This window comes from Cyprinus carpio, chromosome B7, assembly GCF_018340385.1.
Source record: "Cyprinus carpio isolate SPL01 chromosome B7, ASM1834038v1, whole genome shotgun sequence".
Classification (NCBI taxonomy): domain Eukaryota; kingdom Metazoa; phylum Chordata; class Actinopteri; order Cypriniformes; family Cyprinidae; genus Cyprinus; species Cyprinus carpio.
In genome coordinates, this window is record NC_056603.1 from 25,606,404 (window position 1) to 25,633,438 (window position 27,035).

General features: G+C 37.5%; 1 protein-coding gene across 1 annotated transcript in view; it reads right to left on the minus strand.

The window, feature by feature from the left end:
- Nucleotides 1-26,495, minus strand: part of LOC109065779 (cadherin-11-like) — a 53,099-nt gene extending 26,604 nt beyond the window's left edge. The window contains 1 exon segment of the mRNA XM_042728119.1: nucleotides 25,965-26,495. The gene's annotated coding sequence lies outside the window, so the exon portion shown is untranslated.
- Nucleotides 26,496-27,035: the final 540 nt, after the last annotated feature.

The following is a 27,035-nucleotide window of genomic DNA, read 5'->3' on the forward strand; positions in this document are numbered from 1 at the left end:
GATAACAAACTCTAAAAACGTCTACGGCACCATTCCTAGCACTCATTACAGTAAAAAGGTCATTGGTGTGTCCGCATAAACAGGTGTGGCTATTTTTGGTGTGGCGTGTGTTTTAGGCACTCCAACCAAGCTTTCGAAACTCATTACTGCTTTAGTTATAATTATTAACCATGAGAATCAGCTTTTGCACATGCCTGGTAATGATAATTCCTCTCATTATTCATCTCCGCTAACACATTATCCTCCTGTTTATTCATGCAAGCACAAATATGGGTGTATTAATAACAATCTGTAAATCCTCCCAGCCAGTTTGTGCTTTTCCTGCCATACCCCCCCCCCCCCCCCCCAAAAAAAAAATAAAATAATAAAATCCACTAAATAAATTAAATAATAACAAAATGAATGCAGCATTAAGACTGTGTTAATTTTCATGAATAGATGTTTAAGTGTACTGAAAAATGAATAATTTCCTTCTGCATGTATTGTACTGTAGACGATGACATTGAAACTGAAAGCAATACAAGAATAATATTTGAGCAATTATTAAGGAAACTGAGAACAACTAAACAAAAGTTGATGGATAATCAGTTCAAGGAGACGTGCATCACAGTATTAAACAGAATCACTGTGGTCCATGAAAAAAACGAAAAAAAAAAAAAAAAACTCATGCATGACTTAATATTCATTAACTTCATGCATGACTTACTTTAAAATATTCAGCCATGTGACTTCTTGGATGTCATTTAAAACAGTTTCTATTTATTTAAGATAATTGTTCCTTTCTTCTTTTTCCCTTCTTTACACATCAATAACATCCTAATTATGTCTTCAGTTATTATGCTATTCCAATAAGCACTTCATAGCTTCACTGTATATCCAAGAATACTAATGACTAGGTTATAAAAACACTGACTAACGACAGCTGCATCTCCTCAGAGCTTCAATCACCCGCAAGACACTTCATCCATTATTAAAATGTACAAGGCTAATAAAGGCCCCATGTCTTCTCTTTTGTCTCACGCACAAGGCCGCAGAATATTTCTGTCAGAGTATAAGACGTGCTTGCATATTTTTCTTTTAGCAGCTATGTTACAAAGATGTGAATGGTGTGACGCTGCCAAAGCCTCTCATTCCCAAACCTTTTCATTTCCTGGAAAATGGAAGGACTTGTCAGGGTTTTCAGACAGCCCCATCCCGGAGGATCTGGGGAGCAGGAAACTGCGGTGTCTGGAATTGATTTGAGGCAAAGGGAAAATAAAATACTTGGGATTCCTGAGGTTTGGGGGACAGCAGGCAAAAAGTCATGGATCCCACCAATGCTATGTAGGGAGACAGTGGAGTGAGCGAGAAATGAGACTATTATGCTACTGCGACAAACTTGGGTGGATTTAGGGAACCATTTCAAGTCCCAGAGCCCAGACAACTTATCGTATCATGCAACCTTCACTACTTAAAGTCACTAGGCACATTTCAATAACGACCCCCCTTCTGAATTTCCATGTAGGTTGTTTATTTTTTAAAACCACTCTTTCTACCGCTTGCATCTGCAAGCTTCTTCCTTGCTGAAGCCACTTGACTGACAGCTTTATTGTTTGACTTTTTCAGAGATGATTGAAAAGCAAATGGTGCATTGATAAACATCACTCGATTTTTAATACCTTTTCACCAAGCGTCTCCTTTGAGGAGAGGTTAATTTATTGAATTGGTAAACAGAGAAATTAAACCTCAGTGCCATTTCAATAGTGTGCACAACCGAAAAGGAGAGAGACTGAAAATGATTATCCAGCTGCTCTGGCAGAGAACTGCATGCAACTGAGAATGAAATGGAGGCATGTGTGTCACATTAAGTCAAAAACTGTATACTAGTCTAAAGCTGGGTTAAAACCGATCCAACCCTACAATGGATTTCATATATATTCTAGTTTTTTCAGAATGAGTGCAAATTTATTTGCTTCTTTTGCTCATTTGCATAGGCTGTACAGGATATAGGCCTATACAACAGTTTGTTCTGGTCCTTGAATCTGATTGGCTGAGAGGTCTTTCCAGCCATGAGATACTCCCCAACATCACCATGGGAATATATGTTTACGCACTGTTCAATAAATATACAGATGAAACACATGGAAAGGATGACTTTGAAATTTTCCTTAAAAGTTTCTGAAAACTGTAAAGAGTTTTCTCTGCCAGGGTTAGGGCTACCAAACATGGCAAAATACAAAGCAACATGTTAAACTCACAATTTCATAGCCACTGAACAGATCTCATTCATGGGTGCAGGCAGCAGAACCGAAACTGTCTCTATGGTTGTTAAACAAACACAGAAGACGTCAAGGTGATGAGCAAGACAAAGCGAAAAGGAAAGGAGGGTTGAGGGTAAACAGCATGAGCAAAGGGAAATCAAAAGCAGAGAACATAAAGCACTGTCAGAGAGTACTTCACTGGGTCCAATTTCCCCTTTTCATTGATAAAGACATAGACTCGTTTGAACAGAAGGCTGTGACACTGAACCTATATCCCTAATCCCTTCACAGAGAGGTGCTTTCTGGGGGGCTGGGACTTCAAAAATAATGCCATTTCTCCAGCCTATTTCTAGACCAAGCAAACATTTTAAAGTCCTAATACCAGGAAAAAGAAAGCAAATCAGCTAACAAACACAAGTATAAAAGCGGAAACTGCAGAGTCTGGCTTTTTGTCCTCTAAAAAAAATATTAAGCCGCTTTTTGACCATTTCTAAAGGCATTAGAGAGAATGCATCTGTCTCTCAACACAAGCAATTTGAAGCTCAAGCTTCCCTCTTACTATGGCTTAGAGACCTTGAGAGGTGGTTAAAACAAGGAGATGCCTGTCCTCAATCCTCCGACCCAATCCGCCCCTGTCATGCACCGCTGACTCAACAAAGATACTCTGTCTCCTTAAAACATGTGGTGACAACTACCTACCAGCAGGACCCCTTTGAGACGGCCTCAAGCCACAGATTAGGTGAAAATGATTCAAAATGGGAAAAGGCAGTGATATAATAACACAGAACCTTGGACCTGCAGATCAGCAGGGAGTAAACAAAGGAAAATGTAGTCAGGGGAACACAATCACACTTGTTATCAATCTTCGCAGGACCTTTCTTTGTTGAAACCAGGGGTTATAAATGAGCACTAACTTTCCCATCTGCAACTGATATGTCTATCATTAAATGATATCCTCATATATCTGAAACTGCACAGCTTCATGTTAATGAATCATATTCCAGAATCAATTTGAAAAAGCTCTTGTCTGTCAGGGCCACTATTCAGGAAATTACCCATCACCCATGTCAAGGCCCTTTGTGATTAGGTGATTAGGGACACTTCTGAGTACTTAAAGGTTTGATCATGGCTTTTTTTGGAAAAGGTTATTGGACTGGCTAACACAGCTAGCTAGGGATTAAAAGGTTAAACAACTTAAAAATAAAAATACATTGTTTTTAAATTAAAAATGTTCAACTGCTGACCAGTTTAGTAATGACTAATAAACCTTTTTCATATAATTATGTAGAAATCTTGAAATTAATTAGAAACTTAATTAGATCTTTAAACTGTGACTCTGCTGCCCTCCCCAAAGGTAATGACGGCAATAGTATTGAGAGTGATATATTTAGATTTTTATATAACCTGAACACATAACTACCAAGACAAATGACAATATAATTTTTATAAGTATTTAATAAACGTGGCAAATGAGTTTTAAATAAAATGTAATATTTAAGTATTTAAAGTCTTATAATTAGAAAATATATAAAGAAACATTTAAAAGCTATTAAAATCAGTCATTTAAAAGAATGAAATAGGCTATCTGTTTATAACAGCTGTGTGACTGTGTATTTTAACAAAAATAGTCCATAACAAGAGATTCGCAGAGTTTTTTTCATTATTTTACTATTTTCAAGTTGCATTATGGGACCTTGATCTCTGCTCCGGCAATGTTTGTTGGCCATAATGGAGGAATAAGTAGAACAAAATGTTATCCAGCTGTTTCTGCAGTAAGTAATTTTATGGAAAATGCAACATTGCAATTTAACAAAGTGACAGTTTGGCACATTGAAAGTTAATGTTTCCCCTCCCAACCGCCGCTCCACTGTGTCTCTGTCAATCATTGGTCATGAACCACCAACAAGTTGGATCTCCTCCAGCTCCACTTAATTGTTCCATGGAAATTTCAAAGAAGTAACTATAGTTAAAAATAAATGTTATTTAAAAGCTTTAAAAAGACTGTTGAGTGATATTATCACTATTCTTCAATACCATAAGCAGTCCTAACACAGTCACAACAATATCAAATCCACATCAAATGCTAATTCATGTCACATATCTGTTGTACCTAGCCTAATAACCTTTAAATCGCCGCAAGGCAGAGGGCATCGCCTTATCATCAGGTCTCTTCTGTTGAGAGTATCTTCCCCAACCAATCCTTCACTGAATTGAGCATCACTGCCTGTAAATCTCACCCAGTGTTTTTTCACTTTTACATAATGACCTTTTCACACACATCCAGACACACACGTGAATGTGCCTCATGGGGCTTTCAACGGCACTTGACACAATCCACCATTTCAAGAGCAGCACAAAAGGCGGCCCGTCTGCCATGTTGATTCTGACCGGAGCTCCCAAGCCCTAGTGCACACCGTCACACTTACTGTGCAGCAGAAAAAATTAAGAAGATAGTAATTTAGCAGGTATCAAAGGAAGCAGGGCGATCCTCTCATTATTCTAGCAAGTTGGAAAATGAGATTGTTAATCCTCTGGGCTTTCCATTTGTTTTGTGTCTCTAAGTTTGATTCCTGTGGGATTTATGAATCATTATAATCCCACGCCAAGGGAGTTCTACTTTATTTATTTTATCTGGGCCATGCAGTTATGTAGTACATGTAGAATATATTTCGTTTTTTGTTTTTGTTTTGTTTGTACTGATATTGAGAAAATACTCTACTATGTCATTACCCTTATAATATATATGTCATTTTTTTTTTTTTTTTTTTTTTTTTAAGTACAATACTTGAACCACTTGTCAAAAACTTGAATTCTGAAGGTATCATTATAGACTATACTCTGCCAGAGCATCCGTTGTTTGTAGACTAACTGGTATGTTTCAAATTTGAGTGTACAAATTTGATCAAAGTGGCACAAATATCAGCAATTGCTTTGAACTGCAGCACTATATTGATTTGTCATTTTTGTATCTCAGTTTAATCAAAACTTTTGCTTACAATCAATAGTTCCAGTGGGTCTGAAAAACACCAGTGGCACATCAAAATCTTTCTAGGGGGAAGAATCGGATGGATGGGAGGCTGCTTATCTATTAGCAATAAACCACAAACTAGTTGGGAGAAAATGGCAACAAGACAATAAATCTAGTCGTTTAACCTGCATGGCTTGAATTAAACTTATAATCTCAGTTTTAAATCCAGAAGGCTAAGTGTTCTGTTTTGTTGTCTGATCCTTTGGTCAATGGTTAAAGACAACAGAATCATTATCATCTGCACTCCTCCATAAATGTCACCAGCGCGCTGATTTATCCTACGCCCGGGCCGGGGTCAGGGGTTAAGGCTCAGAGGGGAGCTAACTGCTGCAAATGTTGACATTAGCATCCCACTCCCAGGGCATTTGCTAGAAACAGGCATCTCTCCTCTCCTCTTTTTTTTTCTCACGTTGTAGACAGGACACGATTAGTGTCTGCTGACAATCATGACATATGGCAAACCCAAGCTACAAGCCAAGATTAAAATCACACCCTGCGTTATTTCTAAATCATGCTCTAGCAAAAGAGTTTCATGAAACTGCAAGGTTGCTAAAACAACTAGAAGTCAGTGCTCATTAATGCAAGTTGCTCTGTGAGAGTGCGCACCTCAACTGTGATGAGAGCTGTCACATCTTGATGCAATAAAATAATGGGAGGGGAACGCTTGCTTACCCACAGGAGTCATTTTCTGAATGCTGGTTTGAGGATGTGCATTCTTTAACCACCTGACATTTACATGCATCACACATCAGTCAGTCAAAATAATTCAAACAGCTACACCCTACCAGATGCATGGGGAAAACTCAATCAAAATGTAGGCCATGCTAACATCAAATATTTGACAATACATTGTTATGCATGAAATGGCTTTTTTTCTTTTTTCTTTTAGTACAGACCATTTGAAATTCATATCCTAGCATTTATATCAGCAAATAAATAAATTAATAATAAACACACACAAACACACACACACACACACACACACACACACACACACACACACACACACACACACACACACACACACACACAAAAGAAACCAGATGCAATATCTGACATTCCCAAAGCCAGCCAAAACAAGAAATTATTATTCGCTTATTCTCAAGTTAGATTAGTCATCTTCACACTCTCAAAATGGCATTTATAAAAATCCAGTCTATGAACAGAACACAACAATATGAGAGTGAGAGTGAGAGCACACGGGGGAAAATGTCAGTCATGTAATGGCAGCAGTTCTCCCATGAATTCCACGTTCTGCATGTGTGTGAATCCTTTTGGCAAACCTTTTTTTTGTGAGGGTTCCACAGTGACTGTTTGATTCACAAAGGTCATGCTGTGAAAAAAAAAAAAAAAAAAAAAAAAAAAAAATTCTATCCTGGCAACTCATGCAGAAAAATTATTTAGTTAAATGAATGGGTTTGCCTTTCAAGCCTATAAAGAAGCAAGTCATATATATGTAAGTGCTGTGCCTAACAGGACTAGGGTAATCATTAGTGGTGTGGGTCAGGTTGCTACTGTAAGTATGAGCAATTTAGGATCATATTCGTAAGGTCTTGTGTTTAGGTTTTTCTTTTCATTTGTTACCTATACATGCAATTCACTTCTGTTTGCAGCTGAGATGAACAATAGTGATAGTGAAACATTATTTATTTTCACACAGATTATGATTACAGGGGCAGATTACTTACTAATTAAGACTTATTTTATATTATGTTTCTTTAACAATACAATGTTATGACCTCAAAACATTTTTACTATAGTATGTGATTTGTGATTTGGCACTCATTGGATATTTTACTTCGAAAGAGTCACAAAACATGTCAGAAGCAACGTAAATATCAATTTGCAGAAATGCCATTACATTCATGTTTTTATTTCTTTTTTTAAGAAAAGAAAAACATAAATAAAAAAACTACTCTTTCACAGAGCTGTGCATTCAGGTGCTGCTACATATCACAGTCGAGTTTGTTCTGCAAAACCTTTCTGACAAATACATCACACACTAAGTGCTTGTTATGACAAACTGAAGAAACCCTCAGTCTTTCAGCCAATTATAGAAAGGAAAGTATTGAGAGAAACTCACTATAGCCTTCATCCTTACACGTCTCTACATGCTAGAACAGTAGTTGAAGATGAAGGAAGGTTAAACTATTAAATGCTATATGCTCTGGGCCACAAATGGCTCCTGGTGACATATTGAATTTCATTTAGTGCTACACTAGCCTCAAATCAACTTTGGTAACTAGGAGGCAGACTCACAGTCACTTCTCTGAACTTGCTGAATATCAATGATGGCCGCTGATTCTGTACAGTAATGAGAGAACATGAGAAATTGTCTCTTAGCGGGGAGTATTGGAGAAAGGGCACAGGGGAGTTTAAATGAACAGATATAGCAACTGTCAGGAAATATGACTGGCCTATTTAAAAGTGTAAGCAGACGCTTTGTCTGAAAAATCTAATTCAAATTAGGGATGTGCATGTATATTTAAAATTGACTTGTTGGGTTACCTGAATGACTAGACAACTAATTGACTATATAATTAGGCTGGTTTCACGTTCACTTGACCCCAATGGAATGTATTCCTTTTACATAAGATGCGTTCAAAAACAGCTAGATGAGCGCAGCGGATTGAAACAGAATGTGCTTTTAGATGTTGGACTTTTTTCTTTTTTTTTTTTAAATTGGCATGCTTTGTATGTATATGGCTGTAGTGGTGAGGAGATGAATTTTAAGACTTAAAATTTTACGAGAAGGTTTTATAAACTGTCTTACAGCTAACATGCTGTCTTGGACACCACACTGTCAGCATGCTAATTACCAGAAAAGTAAACATTTTTAACTAATTGGTTGTTGATTAAACCTAGTGTTTTGAAACTTGTTGATTCCAAAAAAAAAAAAAATAAAAATAAAAATAAAAAAGCACTTTTATGATGCTCTTGCGAGGGACACTCTTCTTGAAATATAAAAGGAGCCATATATGGATCCTTTATATGAAAAAGTACATTCTATTAAATGTACTTTTCCTGCCACATTTTTTTTTTTTTTTTTGTTAGATTTTATACCTGAATGTTGTATACATTCATGTATAAACCTGAAGAGGCACAGTCAATTAAAACAATCAGTACAATGAAATTTGCAATTTCTGACCTATCTTTTTTGAAACCAGAATGTAACAGTAACATTTTATGCATTTTAAATTATTTATATTTTTAAACATTTTTATTTTTATTTTTTTATTAAATATTTATAGATACACTTGCATCCACTGATTCCATACTTTGAAAGCCCTTCAGGCTGGACCATTATTTTATTTTTGTGTTTTTAAATCTCTCCATGTTACCACATGTAGAGCTGAAATGAAATGTTGTTTTTATTGGTCAACTCAACTGGAATAAAAAGTCAGATTTGAACGCATATCTCTAAAGCTTTGATACAGATGTTTGTCTAGACTTGCAAATCCAAGTAGAAAGAAATCTGCCAGCACATATATCCAATCACAGCCCATTGAGTTTTGCTGTTCCCCAGCTGCAAGACTGCAAATCTTAAGGCATGAGAAGGGTAATTAACAGCCTAGTCGTGAAGCCTGGCAGAGCAAGTTATCCTCGTAATTACAGCGAGTAGGACCTCCGATCAGCCGTCTGCTTTAAAAAGAAAAAAAAAAAAAATTGCTCCAACGTTCCTTCACATAAACATGAAGACCTGCCAAAAAAAAATAACTGAGGTAAGCATTTCAAGTAGAGGTATCTCTTAAACTAAGCAAAGACGTATGTGTGTGTGTGTGTGTGTGTATGTGCATCTGACGGCTCTGTTTTGTTTTGTATGAATGTGCTGCATTTTTAATGTAAAATATATTGTGTAGTACAGCCCAACCTCAGCGAATCAGGACAGAGGATGAAATTGGGTTTGGGCAAACATGGAGCACGGGTGGACAGATTAGACTTGTTTACAGGGTAAATATGCAGGTCACAGCTGTGTGGAGCCGGTGCCACAGTCTTCATCTTTGCCACACGTGACGGAGCATCCTGTCAGACACTACTGTTATTTGTGGCAGAGATGTTAGGGAGAACTAAATTACTCATGTTCAAAGCTGTGTGTTTTCAGGAACTATGAGGAAATAGCGAATAGATCTGAGAGGGGCCCAATGTTATTCCCCCTCCCCCTTCTCCCTTTGAATTTTCAATGTCTTTGTGAATAGTACATACTTTGTTTCATAATTTATTACCGCTGTCCAATTACAACAGTTTGAAAACTGTCTGTTCTGAATAGCAATGACCAGAAATGTCCCTGGGACCAAAACACAACGAGTGGACATCTTGTACGGCAGAATACACAAGTCAAAATACGATCAAAGCGGCGCAATAAAAAGCAAACTTAAAGGATTTGTGAAGAGACAGAACACTCATCTATAGTTGTAGCATCCTAACACCACATCATCTGGGCCTGATTTCTAGCACTTCAAACCAGACAGGGGGAACAAACTGCATAAATAAGCATCCTCAAACACCATGCATGGCGCCCAACACAGACAGCACAAAAACCAATAACTGCCATCCAATCTCCTACAGACATGAAGAACAATCAAAACCCAGTGCTTCTGATAGGCTGTTTATATGAATTTGTGTGTGGGGGTGTGTGTGTGTGGTGGGGGGGGGGGGTCAGAAAACTAGCTTTTCTCTGCTTTTCTGTGTGGAAAATGGACAAAATTAATTTAGTAATCAAATAACATTGTTTTATTAACATCTCAGAGATGAAAACATCAGAGGTTCAATAGCAGAGAGAAAAAAAGTCAGACGGTGAGGTCACCTTGTCTAACTGTGTGACTGGCCTCTATTCACCTCTTACTATACATATTCAGTGAACTGTTGATAAGAAGACATTTTCAAAGTCAAGACATATTCTAGCAACTGTGCTTTTCTGCTTCATGTGTGGGAGACAACAGTGGTGTGAAAGGAGTGGCTGATGAATGGTTATCCTCTTTTCACAGCTAGTCTTCTATTCTGGTTTTTCATTTCTTTTCCAGGCCATTTTTTTCCCTCCCCAAGAGGAACCTCAAATGAGGGTGCAGCTCAAGTAATGACTTTGTCCCTGAAGCTTCCATCTCGAAGCATCACATCTGTATGTGTCTGTGTGTGCGACTACGACAACAAGAGATCAAAAAAAAAAAAAGAAAAAGAAAAAAATCACACACTGTGATTGCATTGGTAATATATGTAAAAGTGGAGAGCCGCAGAAGCTTAAGGAAAGCATGGGTCAACGGAACGCTGATATTCCTGGCACCACTTCTCTCTCGAGGGTGATGTTTATGGATAAGCTCTTGAATATGTATTCCACAGATTATGAGATGTGGCTCAGAATGACTGTCCTTTATTTCCCCTGAAAAAGGTCAGTGACCCTCTGTTGTTGGCAATCACCTGACTCAAGGCCAAATTAAATCACTCCACTTTTCCTCATTGACTGTCATTTATTTTGAAGAAGAGGCTCCTAGTGCATCGTATTACCTTTTTGAATACCCGCAAATGAGGGAAATTCAATATGCTTTTAACATGCATTTAGCCTCTGCGGGACCGGTGTCAGATTTGCTATTGTGTATATCTAATAAAAAATTAAAAAACGCAATGTTTCTCCCGGTATGCTCATCGAATTATTGCAGTTCCACCTATCTGACCCTAATTTTGTAAATCATTAGGTTTTTATTATTTGTCTATAGTTTTTCACATCAAACTGCAAATGCTTTTCTCCACTCTGGTGCTTTCTAATAGGATTTGTGCAGCAGCATATTTGATTGTAGTAATCTATTTACAGAAATCTTTAGAAATGAAGAGAGCTGGAGAACAAGCTGTGGAAATTGTAAATTGCTATTAAATGGGGCTTTGTGCCCGCACAACATCGATGCCCTGTTTGCATAGCCGAGGTGCATTCTGATAAAATCATCATTAATAGAAAAGACGGCCGTGCAACAAGCCTAGCGATACATGGGAGATAAACCAATATTTAGATAGGCTAAGAGATAAGTAAAGGACGCTTGAAAAACTGTCTGTCTTCAAGCCAAAATGAACATTAGTAATGAGATAAGCCTGAAGGTAGTCTGGCACCTTTTTTAATTCCTGAACTTTTCGGGATCACAATTTAGCAGTCAATATAAACCTTGTGATTAATTAGCACTTGAACTTTCATGCTTGTGGTGCATTATGGGTGCCAGGAGCTAAATGAAAGAAACCTCATCTCACTAGATAAGGCATCACCCCCTTCCCTATGATAAGAACATATGTGACCCTGGACCACAAAACCAGTCTTAAGTGTTAATTTTTCGAAATTGAGATTTATAAATCACCTGAAAGCTGAATAAATAAGCTATATTAGGATAGGACAATATTTGGCAGAGATACTACTATTTGAAAATCTGCAATCTGAGGGTGTAAAAAAAATTGCCTTTAAAGTTGTCCAAATTAATTCTTAGCTATGCATATTACTAATTAAAAATTACGTTTTGATATATTTATGGTAGGAAATGTACAAAATATCTTCACGGAACATGACCTTCACTTAATTTTCTTATGATTTTTGGCATAAAAGAAAAAATCTATAATTTTGACCCATACAATGTTTTTTTGGCTATTGCTACAAATATACCCCAGCGACTTAAGACTGGTTTTGTGGTCCAGGGTCACATATTATTTTTCTTTGTTCCTTGGCTGTTGTCATTGGAAAGTGACCTACAGAATGCACTTTTTTATTTATTTACAGAGTTATTTATTTATTTTGCTCTATTTCTTTCAGCACTCAAAAGCTGTGAGCAGCTGAATGGTTATCTTGATAAGAGTAGGCCCTGAGCTGCATGCGTTGTGACAGCCTCCAATGAATATCAAGTGACGTGAGTCACAGTCTGCAGCCATTCCGAAGGGGATAAAAAAAAAAAACCTCCATTATAATCGCCACCTCCTTTTAAACAGCCATTACCAGCCAGAGGTGACCGACCCACTGTCGCCCGCCAAATTAAAAGAGGCTCTGGCCTGTGTTTGTGAATACTAAATGCATCCTGAAAAGCCTAATGTGGATCTGATGAGGCTGAAGAGGACAGGATTCCTCCACAGCCTTCTGTGAGTGAAATAATAAAAAATGAGAATGAAATCAATAAGTCTGAATTATCAATAAACACTACTTTAAAAGGGAACAAAAGTGTAAAGAGTTACTGAAAAAGGATGCGGGAAGGGCTGCTGAGAGGGAGATTTTTAGAGGACGATCTGGCTTCTGTATCTCACCCACTCATGGACGCTCCGTTAATCGGTAGCAGTTGAGCCTCATTCATCAAGGCAGTGGCTCTCAAACTCCGCTCACACCCCTCACTCACGGGGGAGAGGCAGATGTAACTCCCAATGTGTGCTCCATACTGTGGCTAATGACTAAATCTGTCATTTTCAGCATTATAAAGGTTTCTGTTCTTTATGCTTACAATCTCCATCATCCTTGATTAGTTGTGGTATGCTGGATTCAACAGCTTCTTGGCCATTTTTGCCCTGAATCTATTTTTCTGTCGCTGCTTCTCTTATATTCAGTTTGGTCTTTGAGTGGATTTCTTTTCCCACTTCTCATACTTTCCACAATCATTTGCCCAATTATTAAGCTGACTACAATATGGAATAATTCATGAAAATGAATTATTCTAGTGGTTTAATGAAAGTGAGCCTAGACTCACATACTCTGACTGTATAGACACAGTAATCTTCCATATTACAGTAAGAAGTGATAATGAGATAATATATTACACTGAACACTCACTGTGTGTAACTTAAAATATAAGACACTATTGGGGAAGCAGCTTTGAAACTGTAGTTAGAATTTAAAATAGATACTCTTTTTATTAAGAAAAAAAATATTAACAAAAGGTAGCAACGTAAGATTTTAAGAGGATTCACTCTTGTTGTTCAAGAACCATTTCTTATTCTTATTATGTTGAAAAACGTATGCTGCTTAATATTTCTAACTAATTTAATTATGAATAAAAGCAGAAAACTATTTATATAGCAGGTTTAAAATCCTGATAAAACAGCAATTTAATGTAGTAGCTAAAATTAATCATTTATTTGATCAGTGATTTCAATTTATTAAAATGAACGGTGAAAAAGAGAAGTATGCTTTTAGCGAATCAGTTCAACACAACATGCAACAGGAGACAGAGCTTGTCTGAGTATTGCCTCAGCTCATTCATCTGCAGGCATAATAAAATATGATGATTTGGTTTTTTTTTTTTTTTCAAAACTGCAAAAAGTTCCTTGTTAGTGTTTTGAAAAGAACTGAGCTACGATCATATTACTGAAAATGTAGTTTGTAGTATCACTACTTTTAGCTAGTTACTTAATAAAACTAAATACACATTTGTGCAGTTTTATTCTCCTCTCTCCCTCTTTTTAATACAAAGGCTGTGTTCAGCAGCAGTTCCGAAATAAGCTAACATTGTAGGCCTACAATTTTCTTTCAAGGGGTGCACAAACCCCATTGCATTTCACCACAGATTTAAGTGTCTTTTTAAAATTTTATCCCTGGACTCAGTGAGGTGCCACTAGCCAGTCATAATCTGTTATTGTGTGCCTGAAACCATGTGTGATTAATTTCTCTTTTAAATGAACCGTCCAGCCCGGTTTGGCATTGGGGCCATGATGGAGCCGCACTATAAATGGTTTATGTCATGGCTTTTGTCAAGCGCCTTTCCCCCGCAGCCTCGCTCAGTAATTGAAAAGCCACCTCCGACGGAGGGACTGAGCGACTGTGTTTGCTGCATACTGACGACGGAGGCTGAGGGGAAAATGGTCCGAGTGGGTCTTAGCACCTCAGTGTGAATAGCTACCCAACAGGATTTCCAGGGACACCTGCACTGACCCATGATGACCCACCGGGCACCCTACGTCCAAGCAATAATGTTTTCTGGCTAGGCTGGACGGGAGGTGGAATAACTGGATGACGGAATGAATAACAATGTTAATAACGAAGCTCTCGCCAAGCTTTGTGTTAGCATCAGATGTGTTCATTGTGAATTTGATTTAATCTCAGAGGTGACTATATCTGTCAGCGTGGCCTCAACAGGCATGGAAATCGCTCTCTTTTTCGTCCCTCTCTCTCTTTTCTTAGCCTCAGGATTTGCTTTGCTTGCATACAGAAGGGGTGTGATAAATGATAGCATCTGCCTGCCTTCTTCACCACCTGCATTTAAAAATCCCTTATATAGGTGCTCACTGGGAAGAGGTTGGCACTACACACATTGCACATGGAAGAAAAAAATAAACAAAATTTTATATATATATATATATATATATATATATATATATATATATATATATATATATCTTTCATTAAGGTGTTCTGAATGCATAATTGCAATAATGTTTTTCATGAAAGTTTTCTCCCCTTATGTACTGTACCTAAACATTATTCCACATTTACACATTGGATGACCTGATCACAGCTGAGACAGACCGTTATTTTAATTAAAAACTAATCTTCAAATTATAATTATAGACTTAACAGGTAATTATACTACTACATATATCACTTATTTATTAAGATTTTTTTTTTTAAAGAAACGGCATTTATTTAATCAAAATTACAGTAAAAACAGTAATACTGTGAAATAATAGTTTGAATATATTTGTTTATGTAATGGCAAAGCTGAATTTTCAGTCTTCAGTGTTACATTACTAGGAATCATTCTAATATGCTGTGATGACATATTTTGAAATCAGTAATGAAATGTTGTGATTCTTTTGTGAATACAATTATTTATTTGTAAAATAAATTTTTAGAAATGTCTTTACTGTCACTTTGAACAATTTCATGTAACCTTGCTGAATAAAAGTATTAAAATCTTAAAATACAACAACAACAACAACAACAACAACAACAACAACAACAACAAAACAAAATATACTTATCCAAACATTTGAACAGTATATTATTATTATTATTATTATTATTATTATTATTATTATTATTATTTTATATAGAAAAATAGAATAGAATAGAATAGAATAGAATAGAATAGAATAGACCCTAAAATGTCTTAAGATACAAGATAAAATCAATTATAAACACAGCAGCCTTTAAAAAAAATATATATATATTTTAACAGTTAACCATCTGGGTCACATCAGGACAGATTAGTGTTTACACTACAGATGGGATGTGGTCCATGCATGTAATGGAGTGAATGGAGTGATCAGATCCCAAAATCTTTTGGACTGTGTTTATCATTGACACATAACCACTTCTGATCATCTCAGATTGATCCTAACACGAGTTCTAAACATTTTCTGTGAAGTCGCTTTGAAACCACACACATTGTTGTAAACGCTACACAAATAATGGCTGACTTGACCTCAAAGTCAGGCCAAAGGAAACAAAACATGTCTGCAACCAAGAGTTACTGCTTTCTCTATTCATCCCCCACTTCCAATGACAATATGCTATGCCCCAAATAACCCTCAGAAGCAAAGAAACACCTCTAAGTTAAGAAGTTATAGAATTGTCAGCTTCCATGCCACTCAGAATCTACCATTTCCTTTGCTTCAAATGCAGCTAGGAGCAGTGCTTTTGAAATCTCCTATTTGTGTGCATGTGTTGACGTGCATGCCTCTATTCTGCGTTAAGACACTTCTGAGAAACAATGCACACCGACTCACCCTGAACTGTCCGAATATAAAACACAGCAGAGTTTTTTCTCTGAAAGCAAAACAAAACCTTTCACTCTTAAATTTCAGCAGTAACTGTTCTGCTCAAAGCTCAGATTTCAGAAACAGCATGAAGAAATAAAGTAGCTCAGAGTCGAATTACTTTAATACGTATGTAACAAGTGACATAATGTCAAGGAGTGTATGATGCAATTCTTAAGCAATGGTTTTATACTCTCTAGGCAGCACAATCACTGCTTTTGCACTTTCATCTGAGCATTCTCGAATGTTACCAAGGAGAGCCATTTAAACACAGACAGCTGTCAGGTCAACAATCACACGAGTGGGCATCAAAGAAAAGATGGTTTGTTGTGGGTTAAAAGGTGCATACAGAAGGTGAATGGGCAAATGGCAAAAGAAGAAAGCGACTGTGCGGATGTGAACTGGTCTTTCTGGCATAAAATGAAAGACAGTGTTTTACATGACAGTTGAAGGAGGTACAGCTTGTTTGCTCTTCGTGGGAGTGGTGGGTTGATTTGTATGGATGGTGGTCTAGTTAAGGGCCCCTCATACACCGCACTGTCCTGGTCTCTCAGCAGGGGCCGGGCTTCTCCATTACAAGCTGGTTGGGTTTTACGATGGCAGCCTAACTGTCATGTTAATGAATGCCTTGCTGGCCTTCACGAGCCCTGTGTCCTTGTGGAAGTGACAAGCAGTGTACAGCCCTTTACCGTTCTCACTGAAAAGGCCATTGCATTCTTCTCCTCCAACAGTTGTAGTGCTAATGTTTAACAGCCTAATTAGAAAGGGAAGCGGCTGCTTTTCTTAAAAGACTGTCCACCCATGGGCCACCCACAATGTCAGGCAGCTGGAAATAATTTCTGCCTTACTGTAACCTACAAAGCCCAGCAAACAGGGGTCAACAGGATGTGGACACCCCTGCATTAAATTATAACAATTAAAACCTCAGGCTGGACGAGTCCCTGAGGCCCCAAACTATTTACTACAGAGCTTGTCCGTGACAGAAAGAGGTCTAAAACGAGCCTTCCTGACACAACAGAATTTACAGAGGTGTGAAATTAAGTGCATTTTGGCATTACAGTGATCCAGCCAAACCTAAAATGCCTTCTTAATGCGAGAGTGAAGAATGATTTAGAGAGGATATAAGCAATGGAAAAGCTGTTGCCCCAAAGACAAACAGCCTCGCAAATAGAACAGCAAAGTCCGCACTACAGAGGTAGCACTGCAAAGCTGGCAGATTCCCGAGGGTGCTGGATCCAAGAGTGTGAATGAGTTTACTGATGCAAACCTTCATTGGCGATAGATGGAGGGACAAACGCTCCTTTTCTGGTGCATTCTGTATTTGTGGTCTTTTTCCCACATTATTATCTTTTCTTGGAAATCTAGGCTATAATATATTTCATTTCATTATTCAATATATTTTTGGTTCATTGTACAGACAAAACATACAAACGTATCAATCAAATATATTAAAATGTGTGAAAATAAATTGTTGTGTTATCTAGTAAAATATAATTTATTTTATAAAATCAGTTCAAAATGATCAGAAATCAACAAAAGGTCCAAATATTTCCATTATCATTTATAAAGTTACACAAAGAGAACCATATCCTACTAATTTAATCTTGTTTAAACATGTAGTAGCTGATATTTTTTCTTTTTTTTTCTATTTATTTATTTATTTATTTTTTTTTTCAAATGGTAATACACCTTAATATTTGCTGGAGCCACATTTTAATTGTTCAAATTGAATGATGAAGACAAGATTTACAGAAAATCAGGATAGATTATCTTGCATACTGAGAATTAATGTTGAGTACAGTTTATACAGTTTAGAAAAAGTCTAAATTTCTAACATTTATTTAGCAGAAAATCCATACATCAAGTTCAAAGCCCAAAATTGAGAAAATATGTCACTGAAGATTTTCATATAAACTGACAACATATTACAAAAAGTGACTGTGTACAAAAAGAAACCGATCCTATCCCTAGAACTGATTTAGTAACATTATGTAAATAATTTCTCAATATGTCTATAACCCTTGAGCACTTGTGAAAACTTTGAGGCTGGTTGAGGTTAGACGGTGGTCAGTTTTGAAGCATCTGCCTCTTGGTCTCTAAGATCTCGCCGGCAAGGCTGAATACTGAATTCGCCATTGTGGCTGCCTGATAAAGAGATTAGGGCACTGTGAAAGGAGGCGGGACAGCATTGCCGTGCATCTGAGATGCTTAGCTGAAAGGCCCATTGTAGGCCCAGTACACATCCTGCCTTCCCAGAGTACTTGACAACCAAAACAGCCAACAACAGAATTCCTGTGTCAAACAAAACGCTCCTTGTCTACCCAAAGGTTTATCTGCCTCATTTACAAATGTATGCCTTTGTGACCAAACCGCTTCCCATTAACCCAGCCACTAGAAGCAGAACTAAATAAATTATTCACTCATTCCATGCTATTTTTGTTGATCTCAGGGTTAAAAACGAAAAATGACACAAATAACGTTTGGAGAGATGGACTGACTGAATGCCCCACTATTTAAAGATGGACTGACTGAATGCCCCACTATTTAAAATGTCAATAGGAAGGAAAACCAGTATCCGAGAGCATGTGCTGGGACTGTCCCGCTACTCTTTTGAGTGCTTTTTCTCTTTCGCCTAAAAACTTAATTACCATATCAAGTCAAAAGAATATACATTATAGAACACCAGATGTTCCAAACCAACTGAATTCATACATGTCTTTCTTTTTCTTTCTTTCTTTCTTTCTTTTTCTTTCTTTCTTTCTTTCTTTCTTTCTTTCTTTCTTTCCTTCTTTCTTTCTTTCTTTCTTTCTTTTCTTTTCTTTCTTTATATTATTCATCCTTATTGATTTATCTGCAATTTCCCTCTGAGGAAATGAGTTCTTCAGATAGTTAAATTTAGCTAAATACATGTAATCAATCATGCATCTTGTCCCATTATAATTTCTTGAAAAACTAAGAGGTATAATAGAGCAGATAATATAATTTACATATCTTTTCAAGTCCTCAGATCCTGGCAGAGAAAGGGACACATCACAGCATGGATCTGGGGCCCTGCGATTGGCTAAAGTAAACAACATTACTGATTAGAAACCCCTAGGATTATTTTTGCATCATAATTCATTCGAGACAGATTTCCATCCAAAAGTTAATTTGAGACCTTGGAGATTGTGGATACATGGCTGTGAATGCCAAGGACTACAGAAGGTTATCAGTGCTGTACTTGTTAAAGTCCCCATAGTGCAAGCTCAATTTATTCTACTTATTATGTATAAACACAAAAATTGGAAGCCTTTATCCGTATCCCTCGCCTGAAATATTGGCCCACCAGGTTATTCAACAAATTCTTTTATCTTTCACATCATCTGTTCCATAAACCTAGTTTTCTCTCACCGTTTGGGAGTTGTTGTTCCTCGCAGCCTTTTCCCCTGTTCTTTTGGTAACTGAGTTGTAATTGGCCTGCTTGTTATTCACTGTTGACAAAGCCCCAGTGCTGCTAGATTTGGACCTCTTGTTTTCTCTAAGTGAACCAGCCAAAAGCTAGCATTGTGGCCAGGTCTTTAGAGAAGGCTGCCCATCAGATGGTCAGTGGAATGGAACATAGCCTGATTCTTCACACACCATTTTGTCAGCTTAGGGATTAAAAGGGATGAATATTGTATCAAGGCCACCAAAATGGCCAGGACCGCACAAAACTGAAGTGCCAAGTGCGGGAGGTGATGAGTTACGTCTTTTTCCATCTCTGCCAAAAGAAATGACAGTGTCCTCTGAGGACAGAAAAAACTAATAATAATAATATATATATTGTACATATATATACAAAACAAACAAAAAGCTCTGTTGAAAAGAAACATCCCATGCAGCCATCCATAACCATACGCATTGCATGTGTCAAATTCATTTTGTTTTGGTGGATTTTCTCCGTCTTTCATCAGATAAGGGGAAAAAAAATGGTAGTAGAGGGGAGATGAGTGACAGAAAAAAGGCTGATGAGGTGGTAATATAACATGGAAAAGGCTCAGGTTAGGGCTGAGTGGAGGCCAGAGCTCTGAGATGAATTCTGACGAAGGTTGGCGGAGATAGAGAGAGCAAAAGAGTGGGCAGTGATGAAGAGAAATAAGAGATGACTGACTGAGATAGACGAGGGAAAGTTCAGACTCTTTTCTCGCAACCATCTGACATTTACAGGGCCAGTTTGGAGGAAAGAAGCTGGAGGAAGCTCTTGACCTCCACTTCATTACAAGCCCAAAAGACCCTCCACCACATTAAATATTGAGAACAGGTGAGGCAGCAGCTCTGACGAAACACAACAGAGTAAAAGGACAGCAAGCAATGAGGAATGCATTGAACTGTGAGAACAGCAATGCACTTTTCCTCCCTCTCTTCATCTTTCTTTCTCTACAGCAAACTTAAAATCCAATTTCATGCCTCATGTCTTAAAGTGAGCTAATTTTAAGAGATTTCCCGTTCACTATTTTGTTTCTGCATATCAACAATCTGCAGCAATATTCATTACCATTAAGTAGGAAACAATAAGCTACTTGAACATTGCTATGAAAACTCGCGTGATGGCACAGTGCTTGCAAACCACAAGAGACAACTAGCTAAGAGACAAATACCAAGCATTAGCCGCTGTCATCATGACTGGCATTCGCTGTCTTTTTCCTTTTGTTCTGGTAATTTCTGGGCTGGTGAGGCAGCAAATAAATATTTAAAGACAGAATAACGTAGCGATTTACGCACCCCACACATTCAGAGACAACCCTCCAAAACACATCGAGCAAAATCACAATGATCAGGTTGTGAGTCAAGGCGTGTTCTTCCCTATTGTTTCATTATGTTCAAAGACTTAATTAGACAAAAGAACAATGAGTATACATCTCAGGTAAAAGTTTAATTGCACCAAATCGTACATTCCCAATAGCACAGTAAAGGTTAAAGGAAAAAAATTTGGAGTAAGTATTAGCGTATTATGCAAATGTATCGCCATATGCCACTAGATAATGAACCCAGAGCACTTAATGCTCTGATTGCCAGCTATGGGTGATCTGTAAATTAAAAGATGTTAGTTCACTTTCAGAAGGAACAGGAGAGGGTATCTGTGATCCATTTATGCTGGTGTGCTCTTTCTGATTGGTCTTCAAGGAACACAGCCCGCGTTCATTGTCTTCAGTGTCTTGAATATTAGTGTTATTGTTCATTATGGCTATGCTGGGCTTAAACACGGGAAACCCAACAATTAGCTTTATTGCAGATGCAAAGAAGGAGTAATGGAGCGTGTCATTGCAGATCAGTTCATCCTCCCACCCCTCTCTCACTCCAAAACGGAAGAGATGCAAACCTGTGAAAAACCTCAACAACACTAACCAGATGGCTGGTATCTGGACTCACAAATAAGCTACTTGTTTACTTACAGAAATTAATGGAATTGCAGGAACTAGTGCATAGAAAACAATATTCATGCAACCACATGTTGTCGTCTTTATAAAATCAAATATTCCTGCGCTTCCTATATCTGACCCATCACGTCTGTTTTATCAGTGGTATAACGGCTGGAATTCAAACTGAGAGGGAAGGGGTGGTGGTGGGGGGGGGGCACATCTGTCGTAGGATACATTATTGAAGAAAAGGTTACGTGTCTCATGTCTAATTGCGCTGTGTGGAAATGGGTTCAGGATAATGCTATCTGCTATTCTGCGGCCAACAAGCCTGAGAGAAGAATTGGACCTATTACTGACCATACACCTAAGACACATCGCTTATGACCAGTGCTTTCTTTCTAAAGGTCAGCTCTGTGAGAATGCAGCAAGATTTGGTATTTTGGATTCATTTCAACAAAAATTATTTCAAGAAGTATTTTAATGACTGGGTCTCTAGGACAAAATATCACTGGCAAAATTTGCCTCTTTAAATATATATATATATATATATATATATATATATATATATATATATATATAATATATATATTATTTATATATATATAATATATATATATATATATAAGTCCACTTTTATAACAACGATAAGACTGAATACATTAAGAAAAATAGGCTACAGAAAATGCCAATCCTAAATGTACTACTATCACTATTAGTAAAGCCATGTGAAGCAATACCATATAAATATAATAATATCTGTCCACATGCTTGATAGTCCCTCAATAAATAAAATAAAATAAAAAAATATATATTTTCATAATTTCATCATTTTGTTTAATAAATGCATTATATTCTGTTGCATTTAAATGAGAAACATAAAAGCAAGCATGGGAACACCAGTGCACTCGAATCTTTTTAAAATATGTGGTATATTATCCATGTATAGTCATCCATAAAAGAATACAGGATACAACAGTGAAAGAAGGGCGAGTTACATCATGGTCTTCAAAGGCAAAGGTTAAAAAAAAGCAGTATGATGATATAGTGCTAGATCAAAGAGTGGTCTTGACATCAGAAAAAAGTATTTCCAAACTGCTTTGACAAAATCTACTTGGCCTGTCACACTCCAGGCTATCCAGGGTAAATGAAGAATATTAACAGTGAAGCCTAGTAAAACCAGCTTGCCATACTGTTGGCAGCAAATTCATAATGCATTCCTGTGTTTTCATTCATAATCCAAAGCATTTTTCAGAACAGCAGGCTTCAGATTGCCAACATTTTAATGCGAGATCACATATCACACCAAATTTCATAAAACAACAAACACTAAACTGCAGCTGGCACATTGCGGCCACTGTTCATATCAATTCATCCTCATATACTTCTGTATCACTAAGAAGATCCTCTCAGGTATTATTCAATAGTCACCCTTTCCACATCTCAACATCTTTGTACAGCATTAGTCGTGAGATCACAAATGATGAGTAACGTTTGTCATTGCACCGCCTTGCAAAGTAAAGCGTTAAAAGAATGAAAGAAAGAAAAGAAAATCACTCCCTGCTCTAAAAGTTAGCATATAAAAGGGTGTATGATTTTCTGCTTTGCTAATTGCTCTTCATAAGGGTGAATGGATGTATTCCACGCACCCACGCAGTGATTAGTACAACCACGTTCAGCATGAAGGCTGCTTTGTATAAATGAAGCTATAATTCTCCACTGTGTCAAATACTCTATTAATAATTCTTTGAGGGGAATTTTAAAAAACGAATGCATCCAATTTATTCTCCCGTTGCCACATTTCATCCACCATATTTCAGAGAGGTAACTGTAGACTCTTAAAGATGCTTTGCCATCGTATAAGCTGGTTATCAGATCAAACTAAGCACTTCAATCAATCACCAGGAAAGACCCCTAGAAAGTGCAGGGTTCTATTATAACACCATGCTACCAGTCAGACAATTTGTGTTTATGTGTTCCAAGGTCACTAACAGATGGCATGAGATTCCTGCACTGGAGACAGTTGGCACGAACAACTTGGCCCTGTCCAAGTGCCGGTATAATCATCATTATTCTGCGCCTGAGTAGAAACCACCACAATGAGACCATACTGCCGAGGAGGCTGCCAGCAGAATCAGAAGGAATTTCTTCAGGCATCAACATGAATGAATTTACCTAGGTGTGGAGATAAATTTACCTTTTTTTCAGCAAAGCCAAATGATGTGCAAAAGTGCTGTTTGTCTGATCGTACCTTTGCGTTTGCTTTCAAAAGACTGGCTTTAATGAAGGCTAAAAATGAAAAGCTCCCTCACAGAATATGGACTGATCAGAAGAGCTCTGAAAATATGTTCTAGCTCAGGTTTTTATTTTTTTAATTGAAAATTAAACTCAGCACAGAGATCTCTCTGCCTTGTTTGGATGTGGCTGGTGGTGAAAAAAAAAAAACCTCTCTTTGAGAAACTTCACCAGTCACCATAACAAATGCCTTTATTTGTTGAAAATGACTGAGTCTCTTCCTCTATCGACCCGCAGTGATGTGGGACTGGAGCAGCGCAGCACCCAACACAATGCAAGAGCAAGATACCGGGGCTTCATTTTTTTCCTGTACACAACTCCAAGGTGGTAATGTGACACCAAAGGTAACAGAAGCCACTGACTAGAAAGATGTTAATCCTGACAAAGTGCCACAGCATTAGCCAGAGCCTCTGCTAGATTGAATTCTGCATCCCTCGGGAGCATGAGCAACACAGACGGTGGCGCTCAATCTTTTTGAGTGGCCCTCCGAGACAAAACCATGGTAAGCAAACTGGGCCAGGACTAAAAAGAACAACAGCACCCTCTATTGAATGCATGTGAGCGTACATGGTGGTCTTCAAATATTAGTATTGTTGTTGTTATTATTATTATTACTAAAAATACTAATACTAACGTATTTATCTCTATGTTGCCCCATTTTCAATTTTATATATATATATATATATATATATATATATATATAATATATATATATATATATATATATATATATATATATATACATGAATGATGTTATTTTAAATGCATTAGTATTCGATTGAGATATATAAACACACACACACACACACACACCACACAACACATATATATATATATATATCTATATATATATATATATATATATATATATATATATATATATATATATATATACATACTAATGCATTTATGTCTGTTGCCCCATTTCAATCATCAGTTTTATTATTGTTTGTTTATTTATGTATTTATTTTAAATGTTGATATATATATGTGTGTGTGTGTGTATATATATATATATATATATAGTCTCCATATCTCTTTATCTCTTTTCAGGCCTATATCTGAGAACTGTCACAAAGTTAACAGATATATTTTATTTATTGCATCTGACAACTAAATAGCACAGTTTTAAAAAAAATATTTTACTGTTAAAATAGGCTAATCCTGCAATGTAACTATGACCAAAATATGATTTTCAAAAAATACAAAAATAAAAACAAATAAATAAATTATTTGCAAATACAAAATCCACCATTCACGGCCTTTCCTTAACCGTCAGATCCAAACGGGCACTATTTCGCTTCACTAAATCGTTCACTGTCTTGACTAGTTCTACGCGTCCTACCGAGGAAATGCAGAGCTGATATTGTTCATAAAGATCTGTGTAATGATTCATGGGGTGATTCTCACAGTGGGGGGTATATGACTGTTTCTATGCCCAATGTTGTGCTCTCTCACCACCCGCACGACTCCTTCATTCCCCACCGTGAATGCTGCGTTTGTGGATTCACTCCAGCGACAGGCGGCATTCCCTTCTACAATCCAGAAACTCGTGAACCCCTTTATTTCTATCAAAATAATTATAAAAATCGATTTAACTTCTCGTTGAAGAAAATGTATAAATAAACAATCCAGGGACACCATTCCTATACTATGCACCAGATGGAATCGTTGTTATGGATATTAGGCTACAGGCTATTAAAACGGCATGGAAAGTTGTGCCCAACACTCCCGATGATTGACAGTCGTATAATAATGCCAAAGTCACAAAAATAAATTAAGCTGATAGGTTAATACGTCCTATAACAATTAAAAATAAAACCACAGCGTATCTCTGCACTGCACATATATTTTAACCTATATTTTATGAACCTGACTACGTAAATTATTATTAGTTATAACAATTGTTTTTGTACTTATTTAATCAAAGGGGTTTTTCCCTGGGCATTTTTTTTTCTCAGGCTCAGTGGAACGCAGTGCATCTCCACCACGTCGTGCTTACGATCTGAAGAGCAGCTCAAAACTAAAAGTTGGGCTACTCGCTGAGCTATGAGCAAGAGCTCCATGGTCCAGCAAATTGTCCACGAAAGCAAATCGCTCCTCTGAATGTCATCTGAGGCGCTCACATTTAGGCTACTACCGACTAAGTGTGCACGGTTTACAATAGGTGTGCAGTCACTGCAAGAGAGCTGACTGCTGAGGAATGGGGAAAACCTTTGGTGAGAACGACTGACCTGTCCTCTCCATTCCTCAGAAGACAGCTTTTTGCAGTCCAGCGTTGATATGATGAGCATTTCAGTCGTAAACAGCAGCATCACTTCCTACCTTCGAACACTTTCAAAGACGACACCGGTTGTCCAGTGATGGTCCCAACAGCGGCTAAACGCTGCCACTTCTTCTCTCTGACCAACAGTCAACATCCAACAAGAGCAGTCTGTGTATTAGCACTCCAGGCGCAGGGTCCTCCTTGCCAAAGTCCTCTCCCAGAATTGAAGCAAAACATAAAACCCCGCTTGTTTTATTTATTTATTTAATTATTTTTATTTTTAATTTTTTTTTTCTTCCCTCTTCCTTCTTCAAGTACGTACCGAAGGCAACTGTAACATAAAGACTGTTGAAATAAAACTGAGGTATGTCCACGATCAGTCAGGTGCAGCTGCTCTGCGCGCACGTTCGCTCTGCTCCTCCAACAGTCGGAATGATGATGATGACCGGTGCGATGTAACGCAAGCAGGATGTGTGTGTCTTACCGCCGGTGACTGTGTCGTGTCGACCCTCCTTCTCTCCCTGCGTTTCCAGATGGAAGCAGTTTCTCATCTGTCCTGTCGTGCGGTCCCATCTGAAGCGAGCAGCCAACGCAACTGTTAAACCGGCCTCTAAATTCCTCCTCCAATCAAAACAGGCGGATGAAAACTGAGCCCCCACTGGGGAATGAAAAACCCGCTCGTCTCAATAAAATAAAAGAATATAAAAACTATAAAAGTGCCACAATTCTCTTTGAGAAGTCAAGCTAATAAAACGAATAAAGACCGTTTGCGAGTCCACAATACCTCTTTTAATCTCGCACGTTTACGTTGTTAGTTTAGTTGACTAGGTGGCTATAGGAAAGGCTGGGGACTGCTGTCAATTTGTTTCGTCTGTAACGCAGTTTATTTATGTATATTTGATGTAATATTTCCATATCTGTCAGCTACAAATTACTCCTAAATATTTATTACTATACAGCAAAGTTCACCCAAAAATAAAAATTCTGTCATCATTTACTCACCCTCATGTCTTTCTAGACCTGTATGAGTTGCTTTCTTATGCTGAATATAAAAGGAGATATTTTGAAGATTGCTGGTTATCAAACAGTTGGTGCTTCCCATTGACTTCCATAGTAGGAAAATAAATACT